Source organism: Symphodus melops, assembly GCF_947650265.1.
Source record: "Symphodus melops genome assembly, chromosome: 23".
NCBI classification, from domain to species: Eukaryota; Metazoa; Chordata; class Actinopteri; order Labriformes; family Labridae; genus Symphodus; species Symphodus melops.
The window spans coordinates 5,956,166-5,981,800 of NC_136713.1; the positions used below are offsets into that span (position 1 = coordinate 5,956,166).

The following is a 25,635-nucleotide window of genomic DNA, read 5'->3' on the forward strand; positions in this document are numbered from 1 at the left end:
CCTGTCGGGAGTGACAGGAGCTCTGAAACACACTCCTCCTCTCTGAGTTCAAGGTCGCTGTGCGGCTATTTCCAGCTCGTCTTCGCTTTGATCCGTGTCGCAAAATGACAAGGTAACGCAACTCGGGGGGCCAGCTGTGTTACAGGAACACGTCCACGGATCGGAGAGAGAAAATCAATCGTGGCTGACAGTGTCTTCAGGATACTCCGACCTGACTGGACACACACACACACACACACACACACACACACACACACACACACACACACAGAGGAGTTATACATGCATGAGATAAACATTTGAACCAACGCGAACACTCAAATGCATGTACACAAACAAAAGAAGTTGTAAGACACACAGAAGAGGCGGCCAAATATAGCACATGCACGCAATGCAGCTGTGACACAGGCGACCTCTGTCAGCTCCCGTTTGTCTGTCGTCTTGTCAAGGTGCATGAGACGGACGAGTCGTCGACCAAAAAAGAAGTTCATCAGTGACGATCCGGTTGAGAAAAGTTCAACTTGAAAAGGAGAGAAATATACAGAAAGTATGGAAACCCTGAGAGGAGTCAGTGTTTACAGTGTAATGTTGACCAGATCATGTTTGTTTGTTTTGTATCCACAGGGTTGGAAAAGCACAAATGAAACATAGCAAAGGGTTTAGTCAGCATTTCTGACTTTTAGAAAATGTAAATATTTTACATGATAATGTTTTCAAATACGTCTTTGACATGAATCGTTGTGTTTTCAGTGTTTGTACCAAAAATAACCCAAAATAAAATGTTAAAGAAGTCAGCTGGAGTCAGCCCAGGTAGTGACACAAGGAGGCTGAGTGTTTGACGTTGTTGTCAAAGGTCTTTATAAGGTGGTTTATAGTCAGAAACATCCAGAAAAAAGTAAAATATTGATAAAGTCTGCAGCAACCTGTACTGCATGAATGCAGTGAAAAGATGAGACATTTGAGCTATTTGAGTTTATCACATGTTCAAGGCTCATTGTTGGGAATGGCATACTCGATCGTCCCTCTGCCCGTGTAATATCAGCTGTTTCTGTGGACAGACAATGCCTGCAAGCGTGGGCAGCCATTAGACTCCCTCCCAGGTCATTGAGCATTCCCTGCTAGCTAATTACAAGCAGGCCTGTAGTCGTCTGCACCACTCCCCCCCCCCCTTTCTCTCTCCTGTCTGGAAACACAGGCAGGGCCAAGGGTTGCGAGCGGGGAGGGGGGGGGACATATTTCTGACAAATGTGCCATCTCCATAATTAGCTCAGAAGCAACATATGAAACATTAAAGACGGCGGGCGCTGACGACAATCAAAACAGTTCATTTGTTGTCAATTATTCATGACTTTGAAGGTTGTGAAGGGTCGTTAATATGGAAATAGGGACGCGATGCTAACAAGGTTGTGGTATCTGATTCCAAATCCTCAGTTTTTCTTTTAAGACGAATAATTCCCCCACTTTTTGTGTTTTCTCTCTCTCTCTCTGTCTTTCTCTCTTTTGTTGTTTCTTCTTGTATTCATGAAGGCCACTCTTCAAACAACCATTTTTGCGACTCAAAAACAAGCAACTTTCATCCACTTGATGAAGGAAAAACGGTTTGCTGCAGTGGTTTGATGACTTAAAGTTCAGCTCGGCCTCAGATGAAGTTATAGTGCCCAAAACTAATCCGCTTCATTCTGTCGTCTGCACCTTAGTGAGGTGGCTGCTGTCACAGCAGCAGACCTGCCAGGTCCAGGATCCATGCTTTACTTCTCCTACAATGAATTAATGGGATGAAAAGTCCCATGCAGCAGCTCGGCTACCTTTGCCCGCTGACACATTGGAGAGACGTGAAGTGGAAAAAGGACAGTGGCTATTTAAGGTAATTAGTACACCTGTCGACTGCTGCTACCACAGACAGCCCGGAGCGACGCTCAGAGTGAGAAGCTCCTTAACAAGATGTTGACGTTTCGACATCCACCGAGTGATTTACTTTGAAATGAGTGTTGCATGAGTGTAAAGAACAAGCTGTGATATGTACTTTCAGCTGGAATATGTGAAATGTGTGTTTTCAATGGATGTAAAATTCATTCATTTTTTTTCTACATGTTGTTTTTTGACTTCGTTTATTAAAATGAGAAATGGCGCCATCTGGTGGATATTTGTAAAGCCTACAAGGAACTGCATTCAGAGAAGTGCATTTTATGGCCAATAATTTTACACGCAAATGTCCTTGTAGAATTGACAAATATCCAGCAGAGGGCGCCCTTTGTGTGTAAAAGGATATATAGGGGAGAGCAAGGTATTTGTGTCTCGGGGCAATTAGTTCCACCCCTGTTACCTCGAAAACTATAGAAGAAATTGGTCATGTGACCACCTTTTTTTTTCTCAAGAGTATTTTTATTGAGTTTTTTACACATTTCCACAATGGGAGTACAAATATTCAGAGGTAGACAGCGGGTGTGTCAGCAGAAATATACATCAGCAGAAATATACAGGTACACTTTTATCATTTGTACTGTACATGTAGGTATCAACATACAGAGAGGATCCACATAGTTCACATCACACATCTACAGTTACTGGCACCTATTTTTGAAGAGGCATCCATTTCACTGTCCCTGCAAAGAGGGGAGCCACATGGTTTGAGAGGTAAGCACGTTTAAGCCAAAAAAAAGACTTTTTTGCTCTCCAAAGTAAAATTTCTACAATCAAGGTTTTCTGATTGCTGTGTTTTAACAATAATAAAAAACTTTGGAAACAGTTCACAGATGTTTTAGTGCATTAGTAAGCTACAAAAAACAGGCTTGGGGAAGCAGTTTTTCAGAATGGTGGGGTAATTTGTGCCAAATGGTGAAAAAAAAGTGAAAAAAATGACATGCATACCGAGGTCGGAAAAAGTGAAAAAACGACAATGTAATTGCACTGGTGGATGGAGGATTTGGATTGGAAAGAAGTACAGGCCATTAAATAAATAGATAATTAGAATATGTTGATTAGCTTTAAAGAGTGGGACTTATCGGTGTGTGAGGCTTAAAGATGAGGACAGATTGGTGCTACTGGTCGTGAAAGATGTTGATTCGTAAGTGTCAACATTTGTGACTTATATGTGGTCTTAAATGAATAAGGTGTGACATGTTCAAAGTCCCTCCTGGAGTTTCTGATCCGCCATTACTACACCCAAGACCCCGCGTACGCATCATCACGCCCTCTGACCCCGAGCAGAGAGGATGCCAGTTGTCGCTGTGCTTCTCCGTCCCCATCAGGAAGGTGTTTGCAGAGCTGGAGAGGAGGGGCGTCGCTTTTTGAAATGAAGCAAAATTGCAGTAATAAAGTTTACTGAGATTGTTGTCATGTTTTTGTTTGGAGCGGATCAGGTGTGAGTAAGTGCTAATCTACTGGGAGTATATGCAGGAAGTGTTTGATGCTGAATCTAAATAAAATATTAGATTATGAAGTTGTTGTGTTTTTTCCTGTGTAAATGTTGTAGGAAATGATCAAAATATAAATATCATTATCCTGCGTGACATTGTGTTTGGTGTGTTTCAGTGTGACATGAGGGAGCCGAGCGTGCTGCGAGTGGCCCCTGTACAACACTTTCATGTACGTGCATCGTTTTGTGGAGACGCTTGGTGCTGCTCTCGAGGAAGAAATGAAGAGTTAGCGGACGCGTCCCACCCTGGGTGAATGTGTTTTACTGGAAATTGTCTTTTTAACAACGACTGAGAATAAAAAGAAATGTACAAGTCAGAGTGAAGAACGGCCCCCCGTCTGCACCGTGACTGTCCCACTCAGGCTCTTGTTTTTGTTTTTTGCTCTTTTGTCTTTGTGGTGATGATGTTGAACTTCACTGTCTGGGGACATCTTTGCTGAGGAGGCGTGGTCATCCCTGTTGCTAGGTAATGAAGAATCATAACATCTACTCTACTCTGCTTCAAGGTCTATTAAAACCTGGGAAATGTGCAAATCTACTATCAATCTACCTGTAAGAAAAGATTCTTGCATTTGACTCTATTAATATGCACAAATACAACAGTGTGTACTTAATTAACAAAGTAAATGGACTTAATGTGTTTTATTAAAAATCGATAAATAAATATAAATATTTTTTCTGCATTTGCTTGAAGAGTTAATGTGTGTAGCTCTTGTCACAGCTTTTTTTAGGTTGAATGAATAAACGCTTACATTAGGACAAACACTACTTTTGTGTCAGTGAGTACGCAAAAATGATTGTAGAAAGTGATTACAGATGATTGTTTCCACTTCCTGCTCAGCCGGTGATCTCTGTGACTTTCTCTACTTCTCCAAGCAGCCAGAGGAATATTTCATATGCTGTATAACATCCATAACACACGGCGATTTAATATTCATTAAACTGCTCGTCACCTATTGGTTGTTTCAGAAATCACTGAACGCACTTTCGACAGCTGTTCAGTCCCGGATATGACGTAGAAGTTTCGCGACGAAGCGGAAGTAAAAGCAGCGGAGCAGAGAGAATCTGTAAACAGAGTTGAACGCGTGTGAAACCTGTGAAAATTCACTAGATTTTTCTCACCAAAAGTCTTCTCCAGGACACGGCGGGGTGAGTTGATTATTCTTTGTAGTTTCTATTGAATTTGAAGTGAGAAAGTGAAACTCTTGAATCTAGACTGAAGTGTGTCGGTGAATTTGTGACCAGCTGTGATTTATTTGTCAAGCGGAAAGAATACGTGACTCTTAAACAACTACAAAAAAAACCCCAAGTACAAATGAGGTTTATGTTTCATACAATTAGATGCAAATGTGTTTTGTGTAAAGTGTCACTTTAATGAATTAACTAAACAATGGACTGACCTTATTGTTTATCCTTTTTGTGTGGACAATGCTGAAGACTACATCAGCTACAAACATAATGGCCCTACATGTTTTTCTTTTAGGTACATTGATAAGTTCCCTACATTTATAAAGTTACAGAGTGATCCCTGAATGTTGTCTGCTCACGTTCATCAGACATGAATAGATGTTATTAGCTGATGTTTATCTGTTGTGTTGTATGAAGTTAATTCTTCCATCTCGTACACTAAACTGCTGATTCAGAGACTATATGTTCATAGGAGAGATGATATTGGCATAAGGTTTAATCCAATCTGTGATGTCTTCTTTGTCTCAGTATGGGGGTCGCCTCCTCACCAGATGCCTGGAGGGCCGGCTTGTCAACAGGTAAGTGCTTAACACAACAGTCAAATATATAATGTAGTCTGTGCTAGTTTAAACCAGCTCATACATTTATGTTTTTCATTATCCAATCACCTACACAGCTGTGGAAGACTCATCATACAACATGCAGAATATCAATCATCATGAGTTATTCTTCAGTAAACATCACTTTTCCTTTCAAATACTTCTTTAATTATGAACGTGCCCATCATGTCGTCTCCACTAACACACATACAGATAAACTGTCAACATTAGCTGCTAGAGGTTTGTTTGACACTGTACCATTGTGTTATATTTATTAGATTTCACTGAGTCACTTAATGAACATTGAATTATGCATGACCCCCCCCCCCCCTTTGTCTCTTCACAGGTCTGTGGGTTCCTCTTCCTTTTAACCAGCACACTGATGGACATGAAATGTTCTGCTGAGAGTCACACAGGACGGTGAGGAGCCTGATCCAGTCTGGGTTCACCGGCAGCTACACTTGTAAGTTCACTGACATCACTGATTTCAAAAGACTCAGTCAAGTGTTGGATGCATGTAAGCTGCATTCATATCAATTATGAAAGTTGACATCTCACATGCTCTGTTATTGTTAGCAGAACTTTCACATAATGTTAAACGTAGACACAACCACACAGTATGTGAACACACTTTTATTAAGTTCATCTGTAGGGTCACATGACAACACAAAATGTTATACACAAGCTGTCTGCCTCCTTTTTTCCAGAAATCCTTCTCAGCAGGAGGAAGAGGCGTCTGGGCCATCCCTGTTGCCCCTGAGAATACATCAACTGTATGGTTACAAAAGTGATCTTAAAAGTAACTATTCTCTCATTTAGAAGTCTGATATGTTGTTAAAGGCAGGTCATTTCCTCTGAAAAAACTTTGCCCACTGTCAGTTTTTCTATAAACCAATCAAGCCTCTCTTGCAACCCTGCCTTTAATGTTGGGTCAGCAAAGTAAGTGAACCTGACTGTACTCCTTTTGTTTGACAGAACAGTCCTACTCATCTGCTACCAATAGGTCATTTATTTTTCTTACAGAGAAGGTTTACATATTCTGTCATTGTCCTTTGAGGTGTTTAAACAAAGACAAGTTTGACTGAATGTTTTACAGTTTGTTTTTTGCTGAAGAATTAACATTTCCTGCTGTGGATGTGTCTTCAGGTTTTTAAAGTAACTGTTGTGCTGCTGTCCTGTTGATGTAAGTATGGTGAACTCTGAGTGTATGTTTTGTTAAATTTTAGCAGTGTGATGCTAAAGCTAAACTGACAGGTGTTTTTCACTTTGAAAAATACTCTACAAGTGGTTGAAACATTTTTAATGAAAACATGTTGAAAGTAGTCGAGTTTCCAAAGCAGCACACAGATCTGTAAAACAAAGAATAGTGTGGTTAGGTTGAGCATGCTGAATATTTAACATTTCCTGCTGTGAAAGTGTCTTCAGGTTTTAAAAGTGTCTCTGCATGAGAAGTCTCCTGTTGATGTAAGTATGGTGTTTATCTAAGTGTATGTTTACTTAAACGTTAGCAGTGTGATGCTAAAGCTAAACTGTCAGGTGTTTTTCACTTTGAAAAATTCTACACAAGGTTTAAAGATTTTTAATCTGCACATGTCCTCAGTTTCCAAACCAGCACACAGACCTGTAAAAGAAACAAGCACGGTTTAGATTAAATGTTTGCAACAAGTAAATGGGTAAAGCACATGTTAGCTAGCAGCGATAGCCACATAGCTTGAAGAAAAAAATGGACTAAGTGTTTTGAAAAGTACTCACGGTTCTGGGGTGAATCGGGCAGCATAACTGGCTGGGGCCGGCTTACGTGTGCTCGGCTAAGTGGCGCAGGACAAGTGGCCTTTCCCCTGCTTTTGCCCTGCCGCGTGCCGCTGCCGCGCCAAGACACGACTGACTCTTTGTACTCTGCTCCCGCAGGTGTTCAGCTCGGACTCGGAGCAGGTGAACTCCATCGTCCTGATTGCTCCTCTCCCAAGCAGCCAATCAGAGGGCCGCTACAGCGCGAGGGCTAACGCGCATGCGTTGACACTATTAGGATGATGTCGGTCAGCTGCTTGAAGTCGGATGGTGTGGGGGCGTGCATCAATCGGGACTTCTTCCTCTGTGATTGGCTGCTGGGCTTGGAGTAATCAGGAAGATGGAGTTCACCTGCGCCGAGTCCGAGCTGAACACCTGCGGGAGCAGAGTACAAAGAGTCAGTCGTGTCTTGGCGCGGCAGCGGCACGCGGCAGGGCAAAAGCAGGGGAAAGGCCACTTGTCCTGCGCCACTTGGCCGAGCACACGTAAGCCGGCCCCGGCCAGTTATGCTGCCCGATTCACCCCAGAACCGTGAGTACTTTGAAAACACTTAGTCAATTTTTTCTTCAAGCTATGTGGCTATCGCTGCTAGCTAACATGTGCTTTACCCATTTACTTGTTGCAAACATTTAACCGTGCTTGTTTCTTTTACAGGTCTGTGTGCTGCTTTGGAAACTGAGGACATGTGCAGATTAAAAATCTTTAAACCTTGTGTATAATTTTTCAAAGTGAAAAACACCTGACAGTTTAGCTTTAGCATCACACTGCTAACGTTTAAGTATACATACAGTCACTTAATTAGATAAATGACTTCACCATACTTACATCAATAGTAGAGACTTCTTATACAGTCACTTTTAAAACCTGAAGACACTGGAAATGTTAAGCAAAAGATTGCTGATGAGTGGGACCTTGACTGTCAGCATTCTGCTTTAAGTATTAAACATTCAGTCTAAACATACTCACTGCTTTTCTTTCTTTTACAGGTCTGTGTGCTGCTTTGGAAACAGAAGACTTCAGTGTTCAAAGCACAAACTAACATTTACTTCTATCAATAAAACACATCTAAAAACTTTTGCTGTCTCATTATTCCTCAACAATGTTTGGTTCAATAACAGCTCCTCCCAGGACATAAGGGAAGGAAGTCAGATTACTACCTGTTCTTCAGTAAAGAGCCTCAGAATATATTAAAAAGAAAGCTACAAAGCTCATTAATACACTGTGGAGCAACTTGACTTTCATATTAATCTGAGTGGGTTTAAGTTCCTATGTTGCTTTGAACAGTTTACTGAACACACAGGTTGAGGGAAGTAGTCAAGGTCCTCTGTTTCCAAAGCAGCACACATCTGTAAAAGAAAGAAGAGCAGTGTGGTTAGAGTGAGCACGCTTCAGACTGAATGTTTGAAACAAAAAGGTTTAAAGCTTTCAGGTCAGCATGCTGACACAGTCCAAACAGCTGGAGGCAGAAATAAAACCTGATCTCATCCCCGCTGATTAAAGAGTCAATGTGAAGATAAACTGACTCATTCTGTACTTTTCTGCATCTAGACGTGAGAAGGATCCCTAAACTCCTCGCAGACGTCACGCCATCATTAACAATCAATGAAGCTTTCAACAAACATACTGCTCATAATGAAGCCTCACACTTTTACCTCTGCTGAAGAACAAACTGACGACGTGTGGTGTAAATGATCTACATCCTGAACCTCTGCATTGATACCTTTATTTACATTTCTAATACATGTTGACCTCCAGGCTATCATTGAATATGAGTAGAGTCAGAGAGCACGTTTCATGTAAACATGACTTTATTCTAATTCAACACACTAAACACTTTCTAACAGAGACAAATCATCTTACCACAGAGGTTCAGCAGCTCACCTGAAACACACAAAACAAACACAGAGGTCAGGATGTGAGTTCATCTTCAACACACTCAGCGTTTACTTCACTTTATCCCACATGACAAACAGACATCAGAAACACGAGGATGTGACGTCAACATCAAGTCTATTTGAAGAGTCAGCTGCACATTTAAAGACACTGTTCACTCTTTTCTTTAGGATTCAGTGAACCCATGTTTCTTTCTCATCCTCCCATTAAACACTAATATCATATGTTCTCTACTTCATGCTTTTAGAAGAAAAGAGAGGACTCATGTGATTTTGTAAACTTAGCATCTATTCCTTCTGATCCACAACCTAAACATTAGATCACTGGCACTAGAGCTGTATTATCATTTCTTTAATCACAGGCTGTCAATGACTCGTGATTAAAAGGCGCCCTCTAGTGGTCACTTTGTTCATTTCACCAGGCTGCTTTTAAAACTGAACTCAAGTCCACAGCTGCACAAACTCTTCACAGTCTTTATCATGTTGATAAAATGTTCTTATCTTAAATCTTCAGCAGAGACTCCATCATCACTTCAACCATCCTTCTTCTCAACGTGTCGTCCAATCAGGCCTCAGATCTACACCGACGTCGCTGGACTTCCTGCAGAGGAAGAGAAACACATTTCAGTTCCTGACGTCAAATACAACAAAGAATATATTTGATAAATACTGAGGATTAACAAGAGAAAACTGTTTTAATAAAAGAACATCTTTCAAAACTGTGACTAAGTTTTATGATTCACTGATTTATACTTTAATATATTTATCGTTTGATTATCGTCTATCATTAAAGATTAAGTTGTTGAAAGATCCCAGACGATTCACCTCACCACACCGGTCTGAAGGAAGGGAGACTGCTCATCGTCAACAGCTGAAAGCTCGGCTGACACTTTGACCCCCTCACAGGAGAATTCCCACTCAAGCTGAGTTCAGGCTGAATTTAGCTAATCACAAAAGTCTTATTTTAACTTTTATAAACCTTATCATAAAAAGTTGATATTACATGCATAATGTGTACTTATAACATTGTAAGGAGTGTTGTGTTAGAATAGTTGGCGGTCATAAAACCGCTTGTGGGAGTGCAGGCTGTAAATCATATTGGGGGTAGTGGACTGCTCACATAGTGGGGTACGTAGAAGTGCCCTGTTAGAGATAAGGGAGTGTCCTGCAGCTGCATGAGAAACACACATATAACCATATATGTCTTGTTTTTGCTACATTATTTTTGACGTTACCCAAAATGTATATTGAAATTTTCATGACGTAAATGTGAAGTCAACCATAGTATATAGGAGGGAAGCACAAGCTTCTCTCTGGTTCAGTCTTCCTTTTTGGGACTTGACTTTTGCTCTACACTTGTTCTGCACCTGTGATCAACTGATTTATATTCTCTTTTATTTAGCTCTAGTCACTCACTGTGAGAATAGCACTCTTTTGTAGGATTTGTATTATTTTATAAGCTGTGTTATTATAAAATAAAAGGAAACCTTCCATTGTAAGGACTTTCCAACAAAAACCCTTTTCCTTTTAGATCTTGTATTTTTCTCTTGTTGGACCACGACAGACCAAAGGGATAGAAGACTAAGGTAAGAAGCTTTTTGTCCCCATTGTTCCAATACCAGAGAGGAAAACAGAGACTGGGGAGGGACACTCCACTTTAAAGTGGTTAGGACCCACTAGGGTGTGAGAGACCCAAGGAGAGTCCCCTTCAGGTAACGGCTGTGAAGGAGGCCTTTCCAGTATTAACAGCCTATGATCTGACCATAGAGGGGAATGACTTCAAAACTGTAATAACTTTAAAGGTATAGAAGCTGAATAAACTGTATTTCTTTAACCGCTCCTAATAACCAATAGTGATGTTCTAGTTCAAGACAGCAGCGATATCTTCATGAAAGGCAGTTATTGGTCCTCCTGACGAGATTCACACTCGGCCCAGACCAAGCAATCAAAGTGAGGCAGGGTCGAGGTTTCAAGGTCAAGTAGTACATAAGAGCAACAAACTAGGATATTAAAATAATTCCTAAAAATGCCAACTGCTTAGCCGAGATCCCCGCGCTCTCGCAACAAAGTGTAGATACTGAAGGTTAAGAAGCGTTAATTCAAAAACTTGTAGCTGGAATAAAATGTTTAAATTATAAATGATTCCATCAAATGTTTAAATCATCATTTAAGTTTAACAGGAAGGACTTACTTTAATAAGCAGTTTAAAATATATATATATATTAATAATTTCCCATTTTAATTAACTAAATCGGTGGAGACAAACTCTTCAGTCTTTATCACGTTAATCAAATGTTCTTATCTTAAATCTTCAGCAGAGACTCCATCATCATCTCTTCCCGACGTGTCGTCCGACCAGGCCGCAGATCTACAAATAAAAACAAAAACAGGATATTTCAGAGACACCCTCCTGTTCTTTGTTTTCTCTTCTTACTCTGCACCCAACTCGATCAACACTACAGAAACGTGTTTACGGGTAAATGTTTAGCGAAATAAATCAGAGGAACAAACAAACGGGTGGACTCACCTCAACAATCCTCTCAGAGTCCATGTGCAGATACCTGCGCACAGCTCACACCTGTCTCCCATCTCAATCACACACAGCACATCCAAACACTCACACCTCTTCTTTCCGTCACTTTCACTCAACAACAACACCGTGTTCACTTCTTCATCTTCTTCTCACATTATTCAAAACCAAAGTACAAACTGTTTACTGGTAGCCTTAGCACACGTATTAGCACACCTTAACGTTAACCTGGCTGACGTCACTCTGACGCTCTTCCGGTTTTTCATTTATTTATTTTTTTTGTGCGATCTTACACGCAGACATAAAACAATAAATACTTAAAGACATTCAGGGGTTCACAGTAGAGCAAATAACAAAAGAACTCTACAGATCTCTATATGGCTCCATCATAGTGTCTGTTTGGGCAGCTTTGTTTTTCTTCATGACTTTTGTTTTAATCAAATTCATTCTTAAATATTTTAATGACTAGCACTAAAAAAATCTATATTAAAAATGTTAACGACACCAAAAGAAACTTACAAAACATTTGAGGATTAAAAGTTAAATTTAAAAAAGCGATGAAGAACGACTCCATTAAATATAACATAATTTATATATGAATACCAGTAACCACCAGATGGCGCCCTTTGTATGTAAAATTATATATTGGCCATAAAATGCACTTCTCTGAATGCAGTCAAGCTGCTGAACTAACTCAAAGTTTAAAGTCATTGCTTCCAACTTAGACCTCAGATATTTGTGTTTTAAGTTCTATTGTTCTATTTGTTCATGGTTCTTGTTTTTTTTGTTTTTGTTTGTTTGTTTGTGTATTAAGTCTTATTAAGTCAAGCTCGGTCTGTACATTTTGATGTAAACTGTGATTTTTGTAATAGTCAGATTTTGATTATAAATAAAGTGTGGGGAAAAAAAAAAAAAACTTCTCTGAATGCAGTTCCTTGTAGACTTTACAAACATCCACCAGATAGTTCTCATTTTAATTAACTAAGGTGGTCTAAATGTTATACCAAGACATGAAGACGGACAGCTACGATTAAATAATGGTCACATGTAAAATAAAAAAAGACTTACTGAGTATCTACACTTCTGTTTCTTCCTTTCACAGCTGTGATCATCAACCATGCTGCCCCTGGTCGATCGGAGGAGCTGATAGTCCACATGCAAGGCTGGACACTGTTTGGGACCCCAGAACAGTTGAGGCCCCCTGAGGGCTTACAAAGTTTAAACCAAAGCAGTAGCCCTAAGTATGTATTTTTTGCAATGACAGTAGGAAACCTTCCTATGAAATAGTGCAGCTTTGAATTATTATTTTAAAAAACCCACTTACTTTAAAACAAAGCCTACCTGCCTCGAATGAATCGTGTAAATAAACGTATTACATATTATAATCATGGGGAACTTTATATTCCACATATCGAGCATATTTGATCAGATACACACTCCCAATTCAGTGAGTGTTGAAGGTGTTTATGCAGCATTCAACAAAAAAGAAAATTGACACTTATGATAGTGCCAATACAAGTGTGAAACAATGAAGGTCATTAACCTGAGCTGTCTGCCTGTAAAAACCACAATGGAGGAAAGAGGAACGGTATAAAAAGGAAACTTTACAAATAAAAATGGAAATTAAACAAATGACATACATACCTATGTCGAAAAAAGTGAAAAAAACGACACATACCTATGTCGAAATTTTTTTTAAAAACCACATACATACCTATATCGAATTTTTTTTTAAAATGGCATACATACCTATGTCGAAAAAGTTAAAAAAACGACATACATACCTATGTCGAAAAAGTGAAAAAAACGACATACATTCCTATGTCGAAAAAGTGAAAAAAACGACATACATACCTCTGTCGAAAAAGTGAAAAAATCGACATACATACCTATGTCGAAAAAGTTAAAAAAACGACATACATACCTATGTCGAAAAAGTTAAAAAAACGACATACATACCTATGTCGAAAAAGTTAAAAAAACGACATACATTCCTATGTCGAAAAAGTTAAAAAAACGACATACATACCTCTGTCGAAAAAGTTAAAAAAACGACATACATACCTATGTCGAAAAAGTTAAAAAAACGACATACATTCCTATGTCGAAAAAGTGAAAAAAACGACATACATACCTATGTCGAAAAAGTGAAAAAAACGACATACATACCTCTGTCGAAAAAGGGAAAAAAACGACATACATACCTCTGTCGAAAAAGTGAAAAAAACGACATACATTCCTATGTCGAAAAAGTGAAAAAAACGACATACATACCTCTGTCGAAAAAAGTGAAAAAAACGACATACATACCTATGTCGAAAAAGTGAAAAAAACGACATACATACCTCTGTCAAAAAAGTGAAAAAAACGACATACATACCTCTGTCGAAAAAGTGAAAAAAACGACATACATTCCTATGTCGAAAAAGTGAAAAAAACGACATACATACCTCTGTCGAAAAAGTTAAAAAAACGACATACATACCTCTGTCGAAAAAGTGAAAAAATCGACATACATACCTATGTCGAAAAAGTTAAAAAAACGACATACATACCTATGTCGAAAAAGTGAAAAAAACGACATACATTCCTATGTCGAAAAAGTGAAAAAAACGACACATACCTACCTATGTCGAAAGATATGAAAAAACGACATACATACCTATGTCGAAAAAGTGAAAAAAACGACATACATACCTATGTCGAAAAAGTTAAAAAAACGACATACATACCTATGTCGAAAAAGTGAAAAAAACGACACATACCTACCTATGTCGAAAGATATGAAAAAACGACATACATACCTATGTCGAAAAAGTGAAAAAAACGACATGCATACCTATGTCGAAAAAGTGAAAAAAACGACATACATACCTATGTCGAAAAAGTGAAAAAAACGACATACATTCCTATGTCGAAAAAGTGAAAAAAACGACATACATACCTATGTCGAAAAAGTGAAAAAAACGACATACATACCTCTGTCGAAAAAGTGAAAAAAACGACATACATACCTCTGTCGAAAAAGTGAAAAAAACGACATACATACCTATGTCGAAAAAGTGAAAAAAACGACATACATACCTATGTCGAAAAAGTGAAAAAAACGACATACATACCTATGTCGAAAAAGTGAAAAAAACGACATGCATTCCTATGTCGAAAAAGTGAGAAAAACGACATACATACCTATGTCGAAAAAGTGAAAAAAACGACATACATACCTATGTCGAAAAAGTGAAAAAAACGACATACATTCCTATGTCGAAAAAGTGAAAAAAACGACATACATACCTATGTCGAAAAAGTGAAAAAAACGACATGCATTCCTATGTCGAAAAAGTGAGAAAAACGACATGCATTCCTATGTCGAAAAAGTGAAAAAAACGACATACATTCCTATGTCGAAAAAGTGAAAAAAACGACATACATACCTATGTCGAAAAAGTGAAAAAAACGACATGCATTCCTATGTCGAAAAAGTGAGAAAAACGACATGCATTCCTATGTCGAAAAAGTGAAAAAAACGACATACATTCCTATGTCGAAAAAGTGAAAAAAACGACATACATACCTATGTCGAAAAAGTGAAAAAAACGACATACATACCTATGTCGAAAAAGTGAAAAAAACGACATGCATTCCTATGTCGAAAAAGTGAGAAAAACGACATACATACCTATGTCGAAAAAGTGAAAAAAACGACATGCATTCCTATGTCGAAAAAGTGAAAAAAACGACATACATACCTCTGTCGAAAAAGTTAAAAAAACGACATACATACCTCTGTCGAAAAAGTGAAAAAATCGACATACATACCTATGCCGAAAAAGTTAAAAAAACGACATACATACCTATGTCGAAAAAGTGAAAAAAACGACATACATTCCTATGTCGAAAAAGTGAAAAAAACGACATACATACCTCTGTCGAAAAAGTGAAAAAAACGACACATACCTACCTATGTCGAAAGATATGAAAAAACGACATACATACCTATGTCGAAAAAGTGAAAAAAACGACATGCATACCTATGTCGAAAAAGTTAAAAAAACGACATACATACCTATGTCGAAAAAGTGAAAAAAACGACACATACCTACCTATGTCGAAAGATATGAAAAAACGACATACATACCTATGTCGAAAAAGTGAAAAAAACGACATACATACCTCTGTCGAAAAAGTGAAAAAAACGACATACATACCTATGTCGAAAAAAGTGAAAAAAACGACATACATACCTATGTCAAAAAAAAAAAAAAAACGACATACATACCTATGTCGAAAAAAAAAAAAAAAAAGACATACATACCTATGTCTAAAAAAAAAAAAAAACGACATACATACATGTGACCAATATTTAATCGTAGCTGTCCGTCTTCATGTCTTGGTTTAACATTTAGACCACCTTAGTTCATTAAAATGAGAACTGGCGCCATCTGGTGGATGTTTGTAAAGCCTACAAGGAACTGCATTCAGAGAAGTGCATTTTCCTATCTTAAAGAGTGTAGTTTCTCCTCCTTTGACGATGATGTGTAGATGATGAAGAAAAATCCGCTGATACTGACTTGCTTGTAATGTAAAACATTTATTGACAAAGTCAAGAAACAGCATCAGTCCAGGTTTGCCATGGCACCCGGGAGAGTCACTAGCCAAATGTGAGCCCTCTCGAACAAAGAAAGACACTCATACTTATACAGCATTGGTCAAAGAAAACAGAAAACCATCCAAGTCCTGATTTGGACTTAGGACAACAACTGTGAACCTCCTTAAACTTCCTGAACTTATGGCCTTAAGATTTACAACTCCATGCCGGGTTGACTTTATTATCTCTTTCTCGGGATCAACACCTGTTTACTCATATTTTAGACCCAAATGTTATCCTACTCAGTCTCAAGAAAACGACCCCACAATAAACCACTGCATGCTTTAGGTGTTAAACCAAGCTCTTCTTGTGACCACTAATTGCTTTAACATAAGTTCACATTTCAGCAGCACACTTACATTATGTCACATGTAAAATACACTACAAGAGTTAATTGTACCGTACTATCCGACAAGAACATTACGTTCCCAGAATGCAGGCCTGCTCGTGGTGCCTATAGTCTCTAAAAGTACTATGGGAGGTAGAGCCTTTAGTTATCAGGCTCCTTTGGAATCGTCTACCAGTCGGGGTCCGGGAGGCAGACACACTAGGTACTTTTAAGAATAGACTTAAAACTTTTCTTTTTGATAAATCTTATAGTTAGGGCTGGCTTAGGACCAGCTCATAGTTATGCTGCTATAGGCCTAGACTACCGGGGGAACTGGCACCAGGATCTCTTATCTCTCTCTCCCTCTCTCTCTCCCAGCATTCATATCTTATTACTGCTTGTCACTATCTTTATATTCTAACCTCTCCCTTTTCTGGGAGCTCCTGAGCTCTCTTAGGTTCCTTGGGACTGTTGGTGAGGATGGCCATAAGTAAGGTCCTTTACCTGCTTTTTGTAAACATAACAATGAGCATGGTCTTGTTACCTGCTCTTTTGTTAATGTTAACAGACAAACAGTAAGGTCCTTTACCTGCTTTTGTAAAGTGTCTCGAGATAACGCCTGTTATGAATTGACGCTATATAAATAAAGATTGATTGAGTGATTTTATGGCCAATATATAATTTTACATACAAAGGGCGCCATCTGGTGGTTACTGGTATTCATATATAAATTATGTTATATTTAATGGAGTCGTTCTTCATTGCTTTTTTAAATTTAACTTTTAATCCTCAAATGTTTTGTAAGTTTCTTTTTGTGTCGTTGACATTTTTAATATAGATTTTTTAGTGCTAGTCATTAAAATATTTAAGAATGAATTTGATTAAAACAAAAGTCATGAAGAAAAACAAAGCTGCCCAAACAGACACTATGATGGAGCCATATAGAGATCTGTAGAGTTCTTTTGTTATTTGCTCTACTGTGAACCCCTGAATGTCTTTAAGTATTTATTGTTTTATGTCTGCGTGTAAGATCGCACAAAAAAAATAAAAAAATGAAAAACCGGAAGAGCGTCAGAGTGACGTCAGCCAGGTTAACGTTAAGGTGTGCTAATACGTGTGCTAATGCTACCAGTAAACAGTTTGTACTTTGGTTTTGAATAATGTGAGAAGAAGAAGAAGTGAACACGGTGTTGTTGTTGAGTGAAAGTTAAAAAAAACGAAAGTGACGGAAAGAAGAGGTGTGAGTGTTTGGATGTGCTGTGTGTGATTGAGATGGGAGACAGGTGTGAGCTGTGCGCAGGTATCTGCACATGGACTCTGAGAGGATTGTTGAGGTGAGTCCACCCGTTTGTTTGTTCCTCTGATTTATTCCGCTAAACATTTACCCGTAAACACGTTTCTGTAGTGTTTATTGATTTGTGTATTTATTGATTTATGTGCAGTGCAAGAAGAGAAAACAAAGAACAGGAGGGTGTCTCTGAAATATCCTGATTGTTTGACACGTCGGGAAGAAGGATGGTTGAAGTGATGATGGAGTCTCTGCTGAAGATTTAAGATAAGAACATTTGATTAACGTGATAAAGACTGAAAAGTTTGTCTCCACCGATTTAGTTAATTAAAATGGGAAATTACGCCATCTGGTTGTTACTAGTATGAATTTCCAAATGTCCACCAGAGGGCGCCGTTTGTATGTAAAATGATATATAAGCCATAAAATGCGTTTCTCTGAATGCAGCATGTCCTCGTAAACAACAAATAAAGTGATACGTAAGCAGTTGAATGAACTAGAACATCACTATTGGTTATTAGGAGCGGTTAAAGAAATACAGTTTATTCAGCTTTTCTACCTTTAAAGTTATTGAGTTAATACAGTTTTGAAGTCATTCCCCTCTATGGTCAGATCATAGGCTGTTAATACTGGAAAGGCCTCCTTCACAGCCGTTACCTGAAGGGGACTCTCCGTGGGTCTCTCACACCCTAGTGGGTCCTAACCACTTTAAAGTGGAGTGTCCCTCCCCAGTCTCTGTTTTCCTCTCTGGTATTGGAACAATGGGGACAAAAAGCTTCTTACCTTAGTCTTCTATCCCTTTGGTCTGTCGTGGTCCAACAAGAGAAAAATACAAGATCTAAAAGGAAAAGGGTTTTTGTTGGAAAGTCCTTACAATGGAAGGTTTCCTTTTATTTTATAATAACACAGCTTACAAAATAATACAAATCCTACAAAAGAGTGCTATTCTCACAGTGAGTGACTAGAGCTAAATAAAAGAGAATATAAATCAGTTGATCACAGGTGCAGAACAAGTGTAGAGCAAAAGTCAAGTCCCAAAAAGGAAGACCGAACCAGAGAGAAGCTTGTGCTTCCCTCCTATATACTATGGTTGACTTCACATTTACGTCATGAAAATTTCAATATACATTTTGGGTTACGTCAAAAATAATGTAGCAAAAACAAGACATATATGGTTATATGTGTGTTTCTCATGCAGCTGCAGGACACTCCCTTATCTCTAACAGGGCACTTCTACGTACCCCACTATGTGAGCAGTCCACTACCCCCAATATGATTTACAGCCTGCACTCCCACAAGCGGTTTTATGACCGCCAACTATGCTAACACGACACTCCTTACAATGTTATGAGTACACATTATGCATGTAATATCAACTTTTTATGATAAGGTTTATAAAAGTTAAAATAAGACTTTTGTGATTAGCTAAATTCAGCCTGAACTCAGCTTGAGTGGAAATTCTCCTGTGAGGGGTCAAAGTGTCAGCCGAGCTTTCAGCTGTTGACGATGAGCAGTCTCCCTTCCTTCAGACCGGTGTGGTGAGGTGAATCGTCTGGGATCTTTCAACAACTTAATCTTTAATGATAGACGATAATCAAACTCTAAATATATTAAAGTATAAATCAGTGAATCATAAAACTTAGTCACAGTTTTGAAAGATGTCCTTTTATTAAAACAGTTTTCTCTTGTTAATCCTCAGTATTTATCAAATATATTCTTTGTTTTATTTGACGTCAGGAACTGAAATGTGTTTCTCTTCCTCTGCAGGAAGTCCAGCGACGTCGGTGTAGATCTGAGGCCTGATTGGACGACACGTTGAGAAGAAGGATGGTTGAAGTGATGATGGAGTCTCTGCTGAAGATTTAAGATAAGAACATTTAATCAACATGATAAAGACTGAAGAGTTTGTGCAGCTGTGGACTTGAGTTCAGTTTTAAAAGCAGCCTGGTGAAATGAACAAAGTGACCACTAGAGGGCGCCTTTTAATCACGAGTCATTCACAGCCTGTGATTAAAGACATGATAATACAGCTCTAGTGCCAGTGATCTAATGTTTAGGTTGTGGATCAGAAGGAATAGATGCTAAGTTTACAAAATCACATGAGTCCTCTCTTTTCTTCTAAAAGCATGAAGTAGAGAACATATGATATTAGTGTTTAATGGGAGGATGAGAAAGAAACATGGGTTCACTGAATCATAAAGAAAAGAGTGAAATGAAGTGAACGGTGTCTTTAAATGTGCAGCTGACTCTTCAAATAGACTTGATGTTGACGTCACATCCTCGTGTTTCTGATGTCTGTTTGTCATGTGGGATAAAGTGAAGTAAACGCTGAGTGTGTTGAAGATGAACTCACATCCTGACCTCTGTGTTTGTTTTGTGTGTTTCAGGTGAGCTGCTGAACCTCTGTGGTAAGATGATTTGTCTCTGTTAGAAAGTGTTTAGTGTGTTGAATTAGAATAAAGTCATGTTTACATGAAACGTGCTCTCTGACTCTACTCATATTCAATGATAGCCTGGAGGTCAACATGTATTAGAAATGTAAATAAAGGTATCAATGCAGAGGTTCAGGATGTAGATCATTTACACCACACGTCGTCAGTTTGTTCTTCAGCAGAGGTAAAAGTGTGAGGCTTCATTATGAGCAGTATGTTTGTTGAAAGCTTCATTGATTGTTAATGATGGTGTGACGTCTGCGAGGAGTTTAGGGATCCTTCTCACGTCTAGATGCAGAAAAGTACAGAATGAGTCAGTTTATCTTCACATTGACTCTTTAATCAGCGGGGATGAGATCAGGTTTTATTTCTGCCTCCAGCTGTTTGTACTGTGTCAGCATGCTGACCTGAAAGCTGTAAGTATTAAACCTTTGCTTCAAACATTCAGTCTGAAGCGTGCTCACTCTAACCACACTGCTCTTCTTTCTTTTACAGATGTGTGCTGCTTTGGAAACAGGACCTTGACTACTTCCCTCAACCTGTGTGTTCAGTAAACTGTTCAAAGCAACATAGGAACTTAAACCCACTCAGATTAATATGAAAGTCAAGTTGCTCCACAGTGTATTAATGAGCTTTGTAGCTTTCTTTTTAATATATTCTGAGGCTCTTTACTGAAGAACAGGTAGTAATCTGACTTCCTTCCCTTATGTCTTGGGAGGAGCTGTTATTGAACCAAACATTGTTGAGGAATAATGAGACAGCAAAAGTTTTTAGATGTGTTTTATTGATAGAAGTAAATGTTAGTTTGTGCTTTGAACACTGAAGTCTTCTGTTTCCAAAGCAGCACACAGACCTGTAAAAGAAAGAAAAGCAGTGAGTATGTTTAGACTGAATGTTTAATACTTAAAGCAGAATGCTGACACAGTCAAGGCCCCACTCATCAGCGATCTTTTGCTTAACATTTCCAGTGTCTTCTGGTTTTAAAAGTGACTGTATAAGAAGTCTCTACTATTGATGTAAGTATGGTGAAGTCATTTATCTAAGTAAGTGACTGTATGTTTACTTAAACGTTAGCAGTGTGATGCTAAACTGTCAGGTGTTTTTCACTTTAAAAATCTTTCAACCTCTTGTGTAGAATTTTTCAATCTGCACATGTCCTCAGTTTCCAAAGCAGCACACAGACCTGTAAAAGAAACAAGCACGGTTAAATGTTTGCAACAAGTAAATGGGTAAAGCACATGTTAGCTAGCAGCGATAGCCACATAGCTTGAAGAAAAAAAAATGACTAAGTGTTTTGAAAAGTACTCACGGTTCTGGGGTGAATCGGGCAGCATAACTGGCCGGGGCCGGCTTACGTGTGCTCGGCCAAGTGGCGCAGGACAAGTGGCCTTTCCCCTGCTTTTGCCCTGCCGCGTGCCGCTGCCGCGCCAAGACACGACTGACTCTTTGTACTATGCTCCCGCAGGTGTTCAGCTCGGACTCGGAGCAGGTGAACTCCATCGTCCCTGATTACTCCAAGCCCAGCAGCCAATCACAGAGGAAGAAGTCCCGATTGATGCACGCCCCCACACACCATCCGACTTCACGCAGCTGACCGACATCATCCTACTAGTGTCAACGCATGCGCGTTAGCCCTCGCGCTGTAGAGGCCCTCTGATTGGCTGCTTGGGAGAGGAGCAATCAGGAAGATGGAGTTCACCTGCTCCGAGTCCGAGCTGAACACCTGCGGGAGCATAGTACAAAGATTCAGTCGTGTCTTGGCGCGGCAGCGGCACGCGGCAGGGCAAAAGCAGGGGAAAGGCCACTTGTCCTGCGCCACTTGGCCGAGCACACGTAAGCCGGCCCCGGCCAGTTATGCTGCCCGATTCACCCCAGAACCGTGAGTACTTTTCAAAACACTTAGTCATTTTTTTTTCTTCAAGCTATGTGGCTATCGCTGCTAGCTAACATGTGCTTTACCCATTTACTTGTTGCAAACATTTAACCGTGCTTGTTTCTTTTACAGGTCTGTGTGCTGCTTTGGAAACTGAGGACATGTGCAGATTGAAAAATTCTACACAAGAGGTTGAAAGATTTTTAAAGTGAAAAACACCTGACAGTTTAGCTTTAGCATCACACTGCTAACGTTTAAGTAAACATACACTTAGATAAACACCATACTTACATGAACAGGAGAGACTTCTCATGCAGAGTCACTTTTAAAACCTGAAGACACTTTCACAGCAGGAAATGTTAAATATTCAGCATGCTCAACCTAACCACACTATTCTTTGTTTTACAGATCTGTGTGCTGCTTTGGAAACTCGACTACTTTCAACATGTTTTCATTAAAAATGTTTCAACCACTTGTAGAGTATTTTTTCAAAGTGAAAAACACCTGACAGTTTAGCTTTAGCATCACACTGCTAAAATTTAACAAAACATACACTCACAGAGTTCACCATACTTACATCAACAGGACAGCAGCACAACAGTTACTTTAAAAACCTGAAGACACATCCACAGCAGGAAATGTTAATTCTTCAGCAAAAAACAAACTGTAAAACATTCAGTCAAACTTTAGGGCTCATGTCTTTGTTTAAACACCTCAAAGGAAAATGACAATATGTAAACCTTCTCTGTAAGAAAAATAAATGACCTATTGGTAGCAGATGAGTAGGACTGTTCTGTCAAACAAAAGGAGTACAGTCAGGTTCACTTACTTAGCTGACCCAACATTAAAGGCAGGGTTGCAAGAGAGGCTTGATTGGTTTATAGAAAAACTGACAGTGGGCAAAGTTTTTTCAGAGGAAATGACCTGCCTTTAACAGCATATCAGACTTTTAAGATCACTTTTGTAACCATACAGTTGATGTATTCTCAGGGGCAACAGGGATGGCCCAGACGCCTCTTCCTCCTGCTGAGAAGGATTTCTGGAAAAAAGGAGGCAGACAGCTTGTGTAAAACATTGTGTGTTGTCATGTGACCCTACAGATGAACTTAATAAAAGTGTGTTCACATACTGTGTGGTTGTGTCTACATTTAACATTATGTGAAAGTTGTTCTGCTAACAATAACAGAGCATGTGAGATGTCAACTTTCATAATTGATATGAATGCAGCTTACATGCATCCAACACTTGACTGAGTCTTTTGAAATCAATCAATCAATCTTTATTTATACAGGCGTTATCTCAAGACACTTTACAAAAGCAGGTAAAGGACCTTACCGTTTGTCTGTTAACATTAACAAAAGAGCAGGTAACAAGACCATGCTCATTGTTATGTTTACAAAAAGCAGGTAAAGGACCTTACTTAAATCAATCATGGGAGTTGTCAGTGAACTTACAAGTGTAGCTGCCGGTGAACCCAGACTGGATCAGGCTCCTCACTGTCCTGTGTGACTCTCAGCAGAACATTTCATGTCCATCAGTGTGCTGGTTAAAAGGAAGAGGAACCCACAGACCTGTGAAGAGACAAAGGGGGGGGGGGGGGGGGGTCATGCATAATTCAATGTTCATTAAGTGACTCAGTGAAATCTAATAAATATAACACAATGGTACAGTGTCAAACAAACCTCTAGCAGCTGATGTTGACAGTTTATCTGTATGTGTGTTAGTGGAGACGACATCATAATTAAAGATGTATTTGAAAGGAAAAGTGATGTTTACTGAAGAATAATTCATGATGATTGATATTCTGCATGTTGTATGATGAGTCTTCCACAGCTGTGTAGGTGATTGGATAATGAAAAACATAAATGTATGAGCTGGTTTAAACTAGCACAGACTACATTATATATTTGACTGTTGTGTTAAGCACTTACCTGTTGACAAGCCGGCCCTCCAGGCATCTGGTGAGGAGGCGACCCCCATACTGAGACAAAGAAGACATCACAGATTGGATTAAACCTTATGCCAATATCATCTCTCCTATGAACATATGAACATATAGTCTCTGAATCAGCAGTTTAGTGGACGAGATGGAAGAATTAACTTCATACAACACAACAGATAAACATCAGCTAATAACATCTATTCATGTCTGATGAACGTGAGCAGACAACATTCAGGGATCACTCTGTAACTTTATAAATGTAGGAAATTTATCAATGTACCTATAAGAAAAACATGTAGGGCCATTATGTTTGTAGCTGATGTAGTCTTCAGCATTGTCCACACAAAAAGGATAAACAATAAGGTCAGTCCATTGTTTAGTTAATTCATTAAAGTGACACTTTACACAAAACACATTTGCATCTAATTGTATGAAACATAAACCTCATTTGTGCTTGGGGTTTTTTTGTAGTTGTTTAAGAGTCACGTATTCTTTCCGCTTGACAAATAAATCACAGCTGGTCACAAATTCACCGACACACTTCAGTCTAGATTCAAGAGTTTCACTTTCTCACTTCAAATTCAATAGAAACTACAAAGAATAATCAACTCACCCCGCCGTGTCCTGGAGAAGACTTTTGGTGAGAAAAATCTAGTGAATTTTCACAGGTTTCACACGCGTTCAACTCTGTTTACAGATTCTCTCTGCTCCACTGCTTTTACTTCCGCTTCGTCGCGAAACTTCTACGTCATATCCGGGACTGAACAGCTGTCGAAAGTGCGTTCAGTGATTTCTGAAACAACCAATAGGTGACGAGCAGTTTAATGAGTATTAAATCGCCGTGTATTATGGATGTTATACATCATATGAAATATTCCTCTGGCTGCTTGGAGAAGTAGAGAAAGTCACAGAGATCACCGGCTGAGCAGGAAGTGGAAACAATCATCTGTAATCACTTTCTACAATCATTTTTGCGTACTCACTGACACAAAAGTAGTGTTTGTCCTAATGTAAGCGTTTATTCATTCAACCTAGAAAAAGCTGTGACAAGAGCTACACACGTTAACTCTTCAAGCAACATATTCTCAAATCAATACATGTATTTATTTTACGAAGGATAACATCGTGCAATCTACTGTGAATTCATACTGACAAAAACGTTTAATATCAAAGTCTCTCATTTACCTGAACTTTGCTTCTCAATGTGTCGAAGTCATCGATTGATCGCGTCACCAGCGCCCTCTGCTGTCCACCAACAATAAAAGCATCACGTTCATCATGTACGACTCAACACAATCCTTTCGACTTTACGCTGTCAATATTCAACAGTGTCTACATATTCTGATTCTATGTTCTCAAACTCATTAAAAACCATGGACACGCCTCACCTCAGACGCTGACCAGGTCCAGTGTCAGACCTGCTTAGTACTGGTGTTCAGGTGTAGACTGGTGCTCAGGTGCAACTCTTCACAAGCATACCCCTGTCGAAAACACCAACATACATGCATACTGCTGCTCAGGTGTATACTGGTGCGCAGGTTTATACTCGATAAAATCCACATACATACCCATGTCGAATAAAATAACATACATACCTATGTGGAATAAATCAACATACATACCTATGTCAAAAAAAATCCAAATGCACATGACTAACAGCTGGGGGCAGAGAGAGATTAAAGGAAGCAAAAATAAAACCTGACCTCATCCCA

General features: G+C 39.0%; 4 long non-coding RNA genes across 9 annotated transcripts; 3 read left to right on the plus strand and 1 right to left on the minus strand.

The window, feature by feature from the left end:
• The first annotated feature begins 3,501 nt into the window (after window positions 1–3,501).
• On the plus strand, window positions 3,502–8,506 carry LOC306818581. Of its 4 annotated transcripts, XR_013778291.1 has the most exons (7): window positions 3,502–4,564; window positions 5,132–5,181; window positions 5,549–5,665; window positions 5,910–6,001; window positions 6,349–6,385; window positions 7,977–8,356; window positions 8,405–8,506. It is a non-coding gene; the product is annotated as an uncharacterized lncRNA (long non-coding RNA). The 4 variants fall into 4 exon arrangements; XR_013778292.1 differs by lacking the exons at window positions 6,349–6,385; window positions 7,977–8,356; window positions 8,405–8,506 and having other exon boundaries at window positions 3,515–3,665; window positions 4,385–4,564; window positions 5,910–6,290; XR_013778293.1 differs by lacking the exons at window positions 6,349–6,385; window positions 7,977–8,356; window positions 8,405–8,506 and having other exon boundaries at window positions 3,516–3,881; window positions 4,410–4,564; window positions 5,910–6,290.
• Window positions 7,647–24,970, minus strand: LOC306818582. Of its 3 annotated transcripts, none has more exons than XR_013778295.1 (5): window positions 24,537–24,970; window positions 23,913–23,962; window positions 23,436–23,552; window positions 22,587–23,020; window positions 7,647–7,832 (listed from the first exon to the last, which is right to left on the minus strand). It is a non-coding gene; the product is annotated as an uncharacterized lncRNA (long non-coding RNA). The 3 variants fall into 3 exon arrangements; XR_013778296.1 differs by lacking the exon at window positions 7,647–7,832 and adding an exon at window positions 20,874–21,291 and having other exon boundaries at window positions 22,929–23,020; window positions 24,537–24,770; XR_013778297.1 differs by lacking the exon at window positions 7,647–7,832 and having other exon boundaries at window positions 22,572–22,595; window positions 22,929–23,020; window positions 24,537–24,770.
• Window positions 17,835–19,709, plus strand: LOC306818585. The gene is made up of 2 exons (XR_013778300.1): window positions 17,835–17,979; window positions 19,608–19,709. It is a non-coding gene; the product is annotated as an uncharacterized lncRNA (long non-coding RNA).
• LOC306818583 lies at window positions 20,006–22,453 on the plus strand. Its single transcript, XR_013778298.1, has 2 exons — window positions 20,006–20,084; window positions 22,114–22,453. It is a non-coding gene; the product is annotated as an uncharacterized lncRNA (long non-coding RNA).
• Window positions 24,971–25,635: the final 665 nt, after the last annotated feature.